Raw genomic sequence first — 10,815 nt, 5'->3', positions numbered from 1 at the left:
TAATTTACTGAGCAGACTCGTGTCAATTTGTGAGTGAAACAGTAAGTTGCAACGAAACATGAATTTTCAAAAATGTCAAATCAACCAAGCATAATGAATCAATCATTTAAATACTAATATTTGATGCATAATTTATCAACAAACGAAAAAAAAACTAAGAGAAGGCTTCAGAGTACATTCTATTTTTCTCACACCGTTCACTGTCAAAACAAAATGTAAACTTTGTGACGAAAAGAAAATGCATCAAAAATCCCTCGGCCTCCAACTTATCGCAACTCAAGTTCTCATCAAAGAATTCCATGACTCCTGGGAAGATCCTTGGAAGGCTTTTGTTCGAAAAGTTTCAGGCTGTTGCAAAAGATGACCTGTCTAACGATCAACACGGATTCTGTCAAAAGAAGTCTACAACAACCCAGATGATAATGTTTCTGAATGAAATCCATTCCGGGTTGAACAGTTAAACTCTACACTTTACCTAGTATTCCAGAAGGCTTTCGATGTAGTGTGTCATGAAAAACTGTTGAAAAATTTTTCTTCCTACGGTTTCTCAGGAGGTGTTTAGTAGTAGTGGTAGAACATAATTTTGAGCACAGTTCAAGGGTTTCCACCCATTAGTCAGTCCAGTTTCAGTTTGACAATTAGTTTTGTATTAATGTTGCAATTCCCGCACCGGCATTGGAATCTCAATGTGCACTTGTTCGTCGGGGAGTAGGCTTGTTCGAAGTAGTTCCAGTAGATGTCAGTCAGTACGTCTTTTGTCGCATTTGCTCCTCTCAGCTTCCTCGAAACATGGTTGTGGTGTGCCCCAAGGCTCGATAGTAGGGCCGCCTTTTTTTAACGTTCATTAAGACTTGCCTGACACAATGCCTCAAGCGGACAGTTTCGGTTATGCCGATGATAACAAAGCCATCTTCAGTGCTGAAAGCGGACTTGACCTTTCAGTGGATGCATTGGCTATATGGCTAAAAGAAAACAAAATGTCTGTTAACATCAGCAAGACAAATATAATGAACCTGAAAAGTAAAATGACAGCTAGCCTAAATAACCAATGTCTTCCCGTTACACGATCTCAGAAAGACTTGGGACTGATAGTGAATGAATTTCTAAACTGGACAGAGAACTGCAGCAAAAGATGCTCTCAAGGTTTGAGTGGCCTTTTTCAAAGCAAAAGAAACATCAGTGAGAAAAATCACTGGACGGCGAAACTAAACGCGTACACCGGGTACGTAGTACCTATACTCACATATGCCTCAAAGGCTTGGATGCCAAGCAAAATGAATATGGAACAATTGGAAAATGTTCAGGAGAATGCCAAAAAATGGATCCTTTCTTTGAACGAAGACTACAAAGACCGTCTCCGTACACTCAACTTACTTCATCTTTCACAATACATGGAGTTGCACTGCTGTTTATCAACAGTAAGTTCGACTACCAACTACTTGCTCATAGCGATGAAAAATCCGTTACGAGACAAGGAGTGAGAGGTGAATTTCCACTTGCGAAAAGCCGCCTCACATAGACAAACAATGAGTTCTTCCGAAAGACCAAAACACTACTTACTTTCTGCAAAATCGATTTGTGTTCGTTTATTTGAACAAACCGGGTTCTGTCGGTCAAATAGGAGACAATATTGTTCAGCAGCTTTCCACCGATTCCAAAAAAGCCAAGTTTTCAATCAGGATGTCATGTAGCACAGTTTCCACTGCCTTGGCAAAGTCAATATACAGCACACAAAGTTGTTGCTGCGAGTCAGTGTCGTTTACTTCAATTAGTCTATCCAGGAAAATTAGAAGTTGGAGGGTGGCTAAGCGTTTTTTTTTCTGAATCCATACTGGGTTGCATGTAGACGACCTTTCACAGTCTCGTAGAGCGCATCAAAAATGATCTTCTTAGGAGCAACAATGACCTTGGAGCAACAACATAGTAGGCTTATAGAAGGTAGCATTTTACATCTGCTTTATATCCCTCTTTAAAAATAAGGGTGACTTGGCAAGTTTTCCAGAGAGCTTCCCAGACTTGGCATGTTCGGAAGAGAGTAGCAAGTGACTGGCAGAGGGTGTAACTGGACTTTTTTAGTATCGAATTCCCAATTTTATCAGGACCCATTGCTTTGTTCTCTCCCAGGGATTTCAAAAGATTGGAAACAATTTCTGGAGTTACTTTCAGTTGATTTAGAATTTGGCGCGAAAAAGGTGATTTCGTTTGATTGGATAAGTTGAGCATTGATTACGCTGATGAAGTAATCATTGAACATGTTCCATTGTTCATCTCCACAGGATGATTTCTTATCACCATATTTTACAAACGGTGATATTGCAGGGGTCTTGCGAATTGCTTTCAAATATTTTTGGATACGACTGAACACTCTGCACTCGAAAATAGTCTTCTCAAAATTTTCAATTTCCTCTTGCATTGCTTCCCGGAATTGTCTTTCAAGTTTCTTCCTTTTGATGATCATAGCAAGTGCCCTTGGATTTTTCGATAATACAGTGTTTAGCCGTTTCAACTGATTGGAGGTCAAACTAGGGATTCAGGGTTGAAGTGAAGCGCGATGTTGTGTCAAAAGTGTCACCATAGTATCATTTTTCCCATAGCCATTTGTACCAGTAATGAACGAGGTGGTCCACATTACTGTACCAAAAAGGACGAAATGGAAATAGTTGGAGTTCGTCATTGAATATGTCCCAGTCTGTTTTCCTAAATAGGTAACATTTCTTGTTATCCAACGAACACGGGGGTCTTTTTTCAAACAAGAGGAAAGTTTTGAGTGGTTAGTGATCAGAAATTTGCCAGTTGTTTTTTTGCCAGTCTTGATTGTAGAAGTTGATTAGTTCCACATTCAATAACACAATCGTTTGAGGAGCAGAGAACAATGTCTAGTTGACTAGTAGCCTGTTGTGTTAGACTCTGGTCGTGAAGTCTTTCTAAAATGTTTTTCCCGTACTGATTGTATTGTTGACCATATTGTTTGTTGCAAGTTTAAATTACCAGTGACTATGATGTCAGAGAATTCTTTTTGTTTCATTTCTTTGAGTTCATATAGCATGTTGAGAAGTTCAAGCGGGGTCCATTATTATGCGCGCGGCACTGTCGCATCGTATAGACAGCATAGTAGAAAAGAGGAGTTTGAGGATTTGATATGAACAAGCAGGACGTCGTCACTCCTACCAGTAACAGGTAGAAATTTGTACTGTATTTCTTTCTTTATAGCAACAAAAACACCACCATGACGTGCTTTGCGGGTTTTGGAGAAGGGTCTGTCAACGGTGAACATCATATCCTTGAATAAACAGTGCACTGTTAGGAACGTCTGCTGTTAGCCAGGATTCAGATATGCACAAAATGTCGAAGTTTCTTTGCCCAATTTATTTGCGAAGAGAGTTCGTCTGTTTACGTCAAGTAAACTTCTGACGTTGTATGTTAGGACACTCAGTGTAAACTGTCACGCACAACACGAGCCTTGTTACGCTTGCGGTTTCATGTTCACAGACTCATTTTGTTCAATGGGAATCCATTGCTTGCCCACGAGAGTTTCGATTGAGAAATTGCGTACTATGAGAATCTTTCAATCTATCCCTTTGTCAATTAGTTCTCTGCGTCTCTTGAGACACTCATTTCCTCTTTTTGAATCCTCCGCATTGAGCTCAGCGCTCAGGTATAATGCTTTCTCATATTCTTCATTCTTATCAAGCTTGCGCATGGATTTTAAAATCAATACTTTTTGTCAAGTTGCTATCCAATAGGAAAAGAATTGTCCGGCGAGTTTCACGTTCAGTGTCGTATTTCCAAATTCTGGAAATTTTAGTCAGCTTCTTGTCTTCTATGTCCATGATTTTGAATAGGTTATCAATGGCGGCAACGTCTTCCAACACTCGTCCATCAGCGGTCGTTGCCATACTTTCCAGAAAGCCACGATCTTGGATGCCAAGCTGTAACTGCGTTTTCAATGCTGGGACAGTAATTCTCCCGGGAGTGACGTCGCCAATTGCATTTTGGTAGCTCTTGGCCTTCTCTTTCATCACATTGATTTCCCATTTGACTCTAGAGATTTGATCGAAATATTCGTTCATCTTTTGGGTAAGCGCTGTCAGTTGCTCCTGCATTTGCTGCTGTCGATCTTTGGTTTTCTTCAGGAATTGGCATCCTGCAAGGTGTGCACTCGTTGCAAATATGAAGCAGATTTGCTTCTAAATTTATCAGGACTTTGACTGGTTCAGCATCGAACCCAGTGCATTCTGTTGTCAGGTGTATCTTTATATTGCACAATCACTAACAGAAGATGTGCCCTTTGATTTTCATTTAAAACAGTCCATTTTATGATTTTCATTTTAAGTATCAAGTCCATTGTTGTATTCGGATTTATCGTTCAACGTATGCCTGTGGCAACTCACGGAGCCCTTGGCACTTGTGTTTTTGACTGGACTATCTGGGTGGAAAACCTTGGTCACCTGTGGCACCTCACAAAGCACTCGGTAAACACGGTTTTTGGACGTACCTGGGAAGACTAATTCCAGTGCTTGACTGGACAGGCACACTTGCCGTTCTTGAAGGGGTTAAATTTGATGCTTCCGTGATCGTTCAGAGATTTGCTGTTCTTTTTGTACAGCAATTTTTCCTTGATGAGGTTGAGCAGATTTGAACGCCCTCTAGCGTTCAAGTGTGTTTTGTCTTTTGGGATGTAGTATCTACCTCCAGAGAGGTAGGTACAGACACTTCTGTACTTCCACTACACTTTTGGCTTGCTTATCTGCTGTCGCTCTGCGGCAGCTTCCAGGTAAATGTTTGCCGATTGAGCTCTGAGTTTGTTTTGGTCTCTTTCTGGGATACCCAGGACCATAACTTTTTTTTGCACGGAGGACCTGAGTATTTGCAAGTTCAATAAGTTATCAGGTCACGTCTTATGGATTCGCTCCGCATGGTTCACAACCGTCGAATAGATCGTTACCTCCAAAAAAGAGGATAATTTTATCAAAAAAAACATGTGGGTGGCAGGAAATTGTAAGCTTTCCTGATACCAGCTCCAGGAAGTGAAAGTATGTTCAGGTTTCTTGATTCGAATAGTCTCTTTTGTGAATCAGCGATCAGTAAGAATCTGGTACTGGAAGATTTCCAGTTGTGATAACGCATTTAGTATTTTAGAACGAACTAACAGATGATGGGATAATCACCAAGGTCAATCACCTCAGGAGATGGCGCCTTGGTCGAGTTGTCACCAGTGTTGAAGTTCCACTTTTGCAAAAAAAGAGCACTCCTGTTGCATACAAATGCGGGTTTCTGAAAATCCCTTGCGGGATGGCGCACCGCACTTAAGCAGACAATCTATAACAGATGGGCCGGGGGCAGTCTCAGACTTATTTAATAAGTTCGACCTATTTAATTAGAGCGTATTCGTAATTAAGAGTTTAAGCTCTAATTGAAAGCTACTTGACTAATATAAGACAGAGTCAAAGTGGCAGGTTTTTTATTCGAAGAAGTAACTGTTCATAGTGGTGTCCCTGAAGGGTCCGTGTTCGGTCCTCTCTTTTTCTTTTTTATAAGCCATCGGTCTAATTGCCTAATGTCCAAATGTTTTTGGCTACGCCGACTTCAATGTTGCAACCGATAGCTCAGTAACGCTTGAAATTGACGCGGCTAGGTTAAGCAAGTGGCGTAACGAGAAATTATATGCAATTCAATTTTTCGAATGTAGCCTAATGGTCTTCAAGGGTGACGCGTCAGTTCGCATTGGAGGGCGTTGAAATAGACGAGCGTGCGACTCAAACAAAATTAGGCCTCATAATTTACAGTTTTTTTAGCATGGAATTCACAGGCTGAATTTCGTTGCCGTTGAGCTATCAATGCTTTCCAATTGATCAGACGCAATATCTGTAACTCAGCAGACAGCGATACACGCTTGACTCTCAAACAGCTACATCAAACATATTTTGACCTATGGAGCAATTTTGTGAAAAACCCCGAAAAACGACCTGAAAATGTTGTGTGTCCAAGAAAGCCTCGAAATGGATTTCAAGATAAGGTCCCATTGGCTATCAACAAAAACACCAGAAAATGAAGCTACTTCCTGTGTCACTCTGGCATGATTTACATTTTCAACTAACCTTTGTTTCAATTGTCAACGACAAACTTCGGCTAGGCTAGTATTTCAAAATCGAAATTGTTAAGTGTGATAAGAGAAGGTTATCAGTACGATACAAGTGCAAAAGAATGAAAATTAAGAGGAACAAGCCAGAAAACCAATTTGGGTTGCGATCGGCAATTTGGGCAAACCTCTTTAGATAACATTTTAGTGTGGATGTGGCCAGCCTTTTTAATTGTTAGACAAAATTTTCAACAGCGTAAACGAGCTATTTCAACAGCAGTTTCAAAGAGAGGAAGATGTGTTTTTGGCAATTAACTAGTATCTAAGCTGATTGTAGAAACCTCAAAAAACTCGATTTTAAGTGACTGTTAAATCTGAAAATTATTTTGGAACTTATATTTTCCTTTGAGTATTCCCGGAGTCTTGTGTTTTTATTATTCTTTTTTTTGTTTTTATCGATATTATTGTTATTGTTTTTATCATGAATTTGATTATTATTATTATTATTATTATTATTATTATTATTATTATTATTATTATTATTATTATTATTATTATTATTATTATTATTATTATTATTATTATTATTATCATTATTATTATTACTATTACTATTATTATTATAAGTGTGGTGGCGGATCCACCTGGAGAGTTGACAACCAAGTATCGCACCTAATAATATAAACACTGTTAAACTATAATACATATATTTATATTCCTGATGGAATGAACTTATATTCCTTTGTTGCTATGTTAATGTCGAGTATCACCAATAGGTGATAACCATATTGTAAACTTGAGTGACAGCTTTGTTAAACATTGTTACCATAAGTGCCAACTGGTACTTCGTCTAAATCACGTAGAGCGTGAAAGCTAAACTGCAGTTCTGCTTAAAGCAAAACGAGAAAGAGTTGTTAATTCAAGCTTCGTACTTGCTCTTTTGTTATCGAAAGATATTCTATACGACATGGCGCAGTCAGTAATGGCAAGATCTCCCCTTGGAGTTAACTTCTTCTGGGACAAAGGTCACCAACCAGAACTAGACTGGGACAAATGGATATCAACTGTGAAACTAGCGATCATGGTAAAGGACAACATTCAAGTAGAAAAACTACTACAACCCAAACCAGAAATCGAGGAGTTAGATTATCCAGCACAACCACACTATGAACCAGCACAGGCAGATGAAACCACGGGCGAAAGAAGGCAACGTGAACAACGTAATCAAAAAAGGAGAACCGACTGGCAAAACGACTGCAAAGCAATCGAAGATAAAGAACCAATGATAGATAATATCCCATGGGATAACGCCGACAATAAAGCAAAAAGCTTAATTTATCTATCTCTAGGAGCACAAGCCACAAACATATTCCATCAAAGATTTCCACACACGGACCTACAAAAATGCACCACAAACGCACTAGTTGAACAATTAAAGGAATCATTCACACAAACAAGGAACGAAACATTTGACAGATTTCAGTTTTTCAGATGTCAACAAAAAGAAGGAGAATCACTCGAAGTATTTCACTCACGAATAAAAAAGCATGCAGCACTATGCAACTGGGAACATCTCGAAGAAAGCATGGTGAAAAGTATATTCATCCAAGGAATGCGAAATCAACAAATCCAAATGGACTTACTATCAGAAGACAGAACACCCAGTGAAACATTAAACTATGCATTAGCAAGAGAACGAGGACAAGCTAACCAACAGAAAAAGCACAACTCACAATCACCACACTCATCCACCTACAACGACAACCCACGGTTCGAAAAAATACAGTACATTAAGAGACAAAACAGAGTGCCGATCCTACCAACCCCACAAACAGGACAAATACAAAATTGCAGGAGATGCGGAAACAAATTCCTCCCTGGCCATTTAAGCACATGTCCCGCGAAGAACGAAGCCTGCAGAATATGCAAAAAGATCGGACATTTCGCAGAACTTTGCAGATCAGAGATGCAACCACGTAACACATTCAGACAACAACAAAGATCACAATCAATGAGTACAGGACTACAACCCCAAAACAAATACAACCAACTTGCACAAAGACAATCACAACAAAAAATAAGGAACGTCAACGAGGAAACAGAAACGGAAGAACGAACAGAAACAGAAGACACAATCGACCCAGAATCGACGTGTTATATAAGAGAGATGATGGAGGATTGGCAAAACATCAACTTCATCAAAACGATCAACTTCACAAATGAGAAAGTATCAGACGTAAACGAAACAAACAAAGGAGAATTCTGGATAAAGACAAAAAGAAACAACCAGCAAATATTCTGGTTGGCAGATACAGGAAGCCCACGTAGCTTCATGTACATAGACACAGCACAGAGATTACTGGCAAATGGAAAGACAACCATCAAACAGCCGAACAAATCGATTGGAGAATTTCGATGCTTCAACAACAACAAAATCGATATAATCGGCACCATCCAAGTGGATATCATATCAGGGTCATCCACCGCCAAAAACTGTACAATACTACTGGTCAACAACAACACCATCAACATCATGGGGAGAGACATCATGGACCAACTCGGCCTACGCCAAACAATGACAACAACAAATAAAGGTGAGAATAATTTATTCAACATATCAAACACACATCAACCAATAACCAAATGGATATTCAATAAATACCCCCACATATGTACACGTTTGGGAAGATCAAAAAACCACGTGGCAAAGTCAACATTTAAAAAAGAATTCCACCCGACACAACACAAAGGACGAAGAATCCCGTTACATCTAACAGAAAAAGTCGAGAGAGAACTCAAAAAATTAATCGACGAAAAACAGATCCAAAAACTAACAAAATGCTCGGGCGAACACTTCATAAGTCCAGTACTCATCACAGTAAAATCAGATCAATCAATTAAAATTGCACTAGACTCAAAAATATCAACGACGCAATACACAAAAATAAATACCAAATGCAAAGCATAGACCACCTAATGGACAAAATAGGTATGAAGATATCAGAACTAAAAACACAAGAAGGAAAATTATATTTCAGCAAAGTTGATCTAAAATACGCATACAGCCAGTTACCTCTCCACCCGGAGACACAAAAGCACTGTAACTTCAACATATTAGGAGGCAACGCTAGAGGCACATACAAGTTTTTAAATGGATTCTATGGCTTAACAGACCTACCAGCAACCTTCCAAAAAATGATGGACACAATGCTAGACGGACTAGACTCAACAAACGTATTTTTAGATGATATAATAGTTATTACAAAAGGCACAATAGAAAAACAAGAAAAAGAAATTGATAAAACACTAAATAGACTAAATGAAGAAAACCTAGCAATTAGCTTACACAAATGCGAATTCGGCCTAAATGAAATCACTTGGCTAGGTTACAAAATAAACGCCGAAGGAATAAAGCCAACCAAACGAAAAACGGACGCAATCATCCAACTGGATAACCCTAAAACACTCAAACAACTACGATCATTCATGGGCAGCATTCACCACCTAATAAAATTCATACCAAAACTGGCAACATTATCAGCACCAGTAAGACCACTACCATCATCACCAACATCAAAAAAAACTGGAATGGAACGAAAAACATTCAGCCGCATTCAACAACATAAAAAATGCAATCAAAAACATTATAGAACAAAAACACTTCAACATAAACAACTAAACGCGAGTTAAGTGCGACGCTAGCAAAGAAGGATTAGGGGCATGCCTGGAACAAAAAGAAAACAATAATTGGTATCCCATCGCATACGCCAGTAGGTTCCTAAACAAAAATGAACAACGAAACAGTATAAACGAACTCGAACTATTAGCAGTCGTTTGGTCACTGGAACATTTCAAATACTACTTGTATGGATCACACTTTACCCTCCAAACAGACCACCAAGCATTATTATCCGCACTAAAAAAATAGAGGAAATAAAACGTATCAAAGCCGGCTAACAAGATGGGTCGACAGATTATTACCATTCCACTTCAAAGTCGAACATATCGCAGGAAAGGACATGGGATTTGCGGACTATTTAAGCCGCCACCCTAACTCACCACCAACTGGTGATAACATGAAAGAAAACCATGTCATAAATATAATAACATCGCTAAAATACGCTCTTTTAACGCAACAAAGAAAATTAGCCAATCAGAATGCTCGAAAAACTAGAGCACAAAATGACGTCAAAAACCATTCCAATCGGAACGAACAAAAGCAACACGCTTTTCGCCAAATTAACGCTAACAATCAGTCGCTACTTCTTAAGCCTTCTTTTTTAACAAACTTTCAAATTAACAACTCAAAACAACACAACCACTATCGTTCAAAACAAATTACACAAAATTCATCCACATCGAAAGTATACACTACAACAAGAAGAAGACCAGACCTGGACACAAACAACATACCCATAACAAAACGACACAGATCACAAAATAAAAAGAAGATGGACACACCACACAATCCCACAGAAACAAACACAAACACGATAGCACCACAGACAGAGGAAACAAACAACACAGCACAGGACTAGGACGCACCCCACTCAATAAAAAACAACATTTCAACCCATTCGCAAACACAAACAACGATCAGTTACCAGATTACTTCACCAACTTACATAAAGTCCTAGGAGAGGAATTCATTGCAGAGGCCACCAGAGCAGACCCCCAGAGCCGAAGCCTACTACAGATAGTACAGGACAAAGACTGGACAACACTAAAACAATTTA

General features: G+C 39.1%; 1 protein-coding gene across 2 annotated transcripts in view; it reads left to right on the top strand.

Annotated features, from left to right (window-relative positions):
- The window catches only part of LOC142357168 (uncharacterized), a 288,587-nt gene that overhangs the window by 178,439 nt on the left and 99,333 nt on the right, over window positions 1-10,815 (top strand). The gene's annotated exons all lie outside the window — the stretch shown is intronic.

The sequence above is a fragment of the Convolutriloba macropyga genome, chromosome 2, assembly GCF_964194025.1.
Source record: "Convolutriloba macropyga chromosome 2, txConMacr16.3, whole genome shotgun sequence".
Classification (NCBI taxonomy): domain Eukaryota; kingdom Metazoa; phylum Xenacoelomorpha; order Acoela; family Convolutidae; genus Convolutriloba; species Convolutriloba macropyga.
Note: the sequence above shows the minus strand (reverse complement) of the source record. Positions and strands in the feature narration are given on the sequence as shown.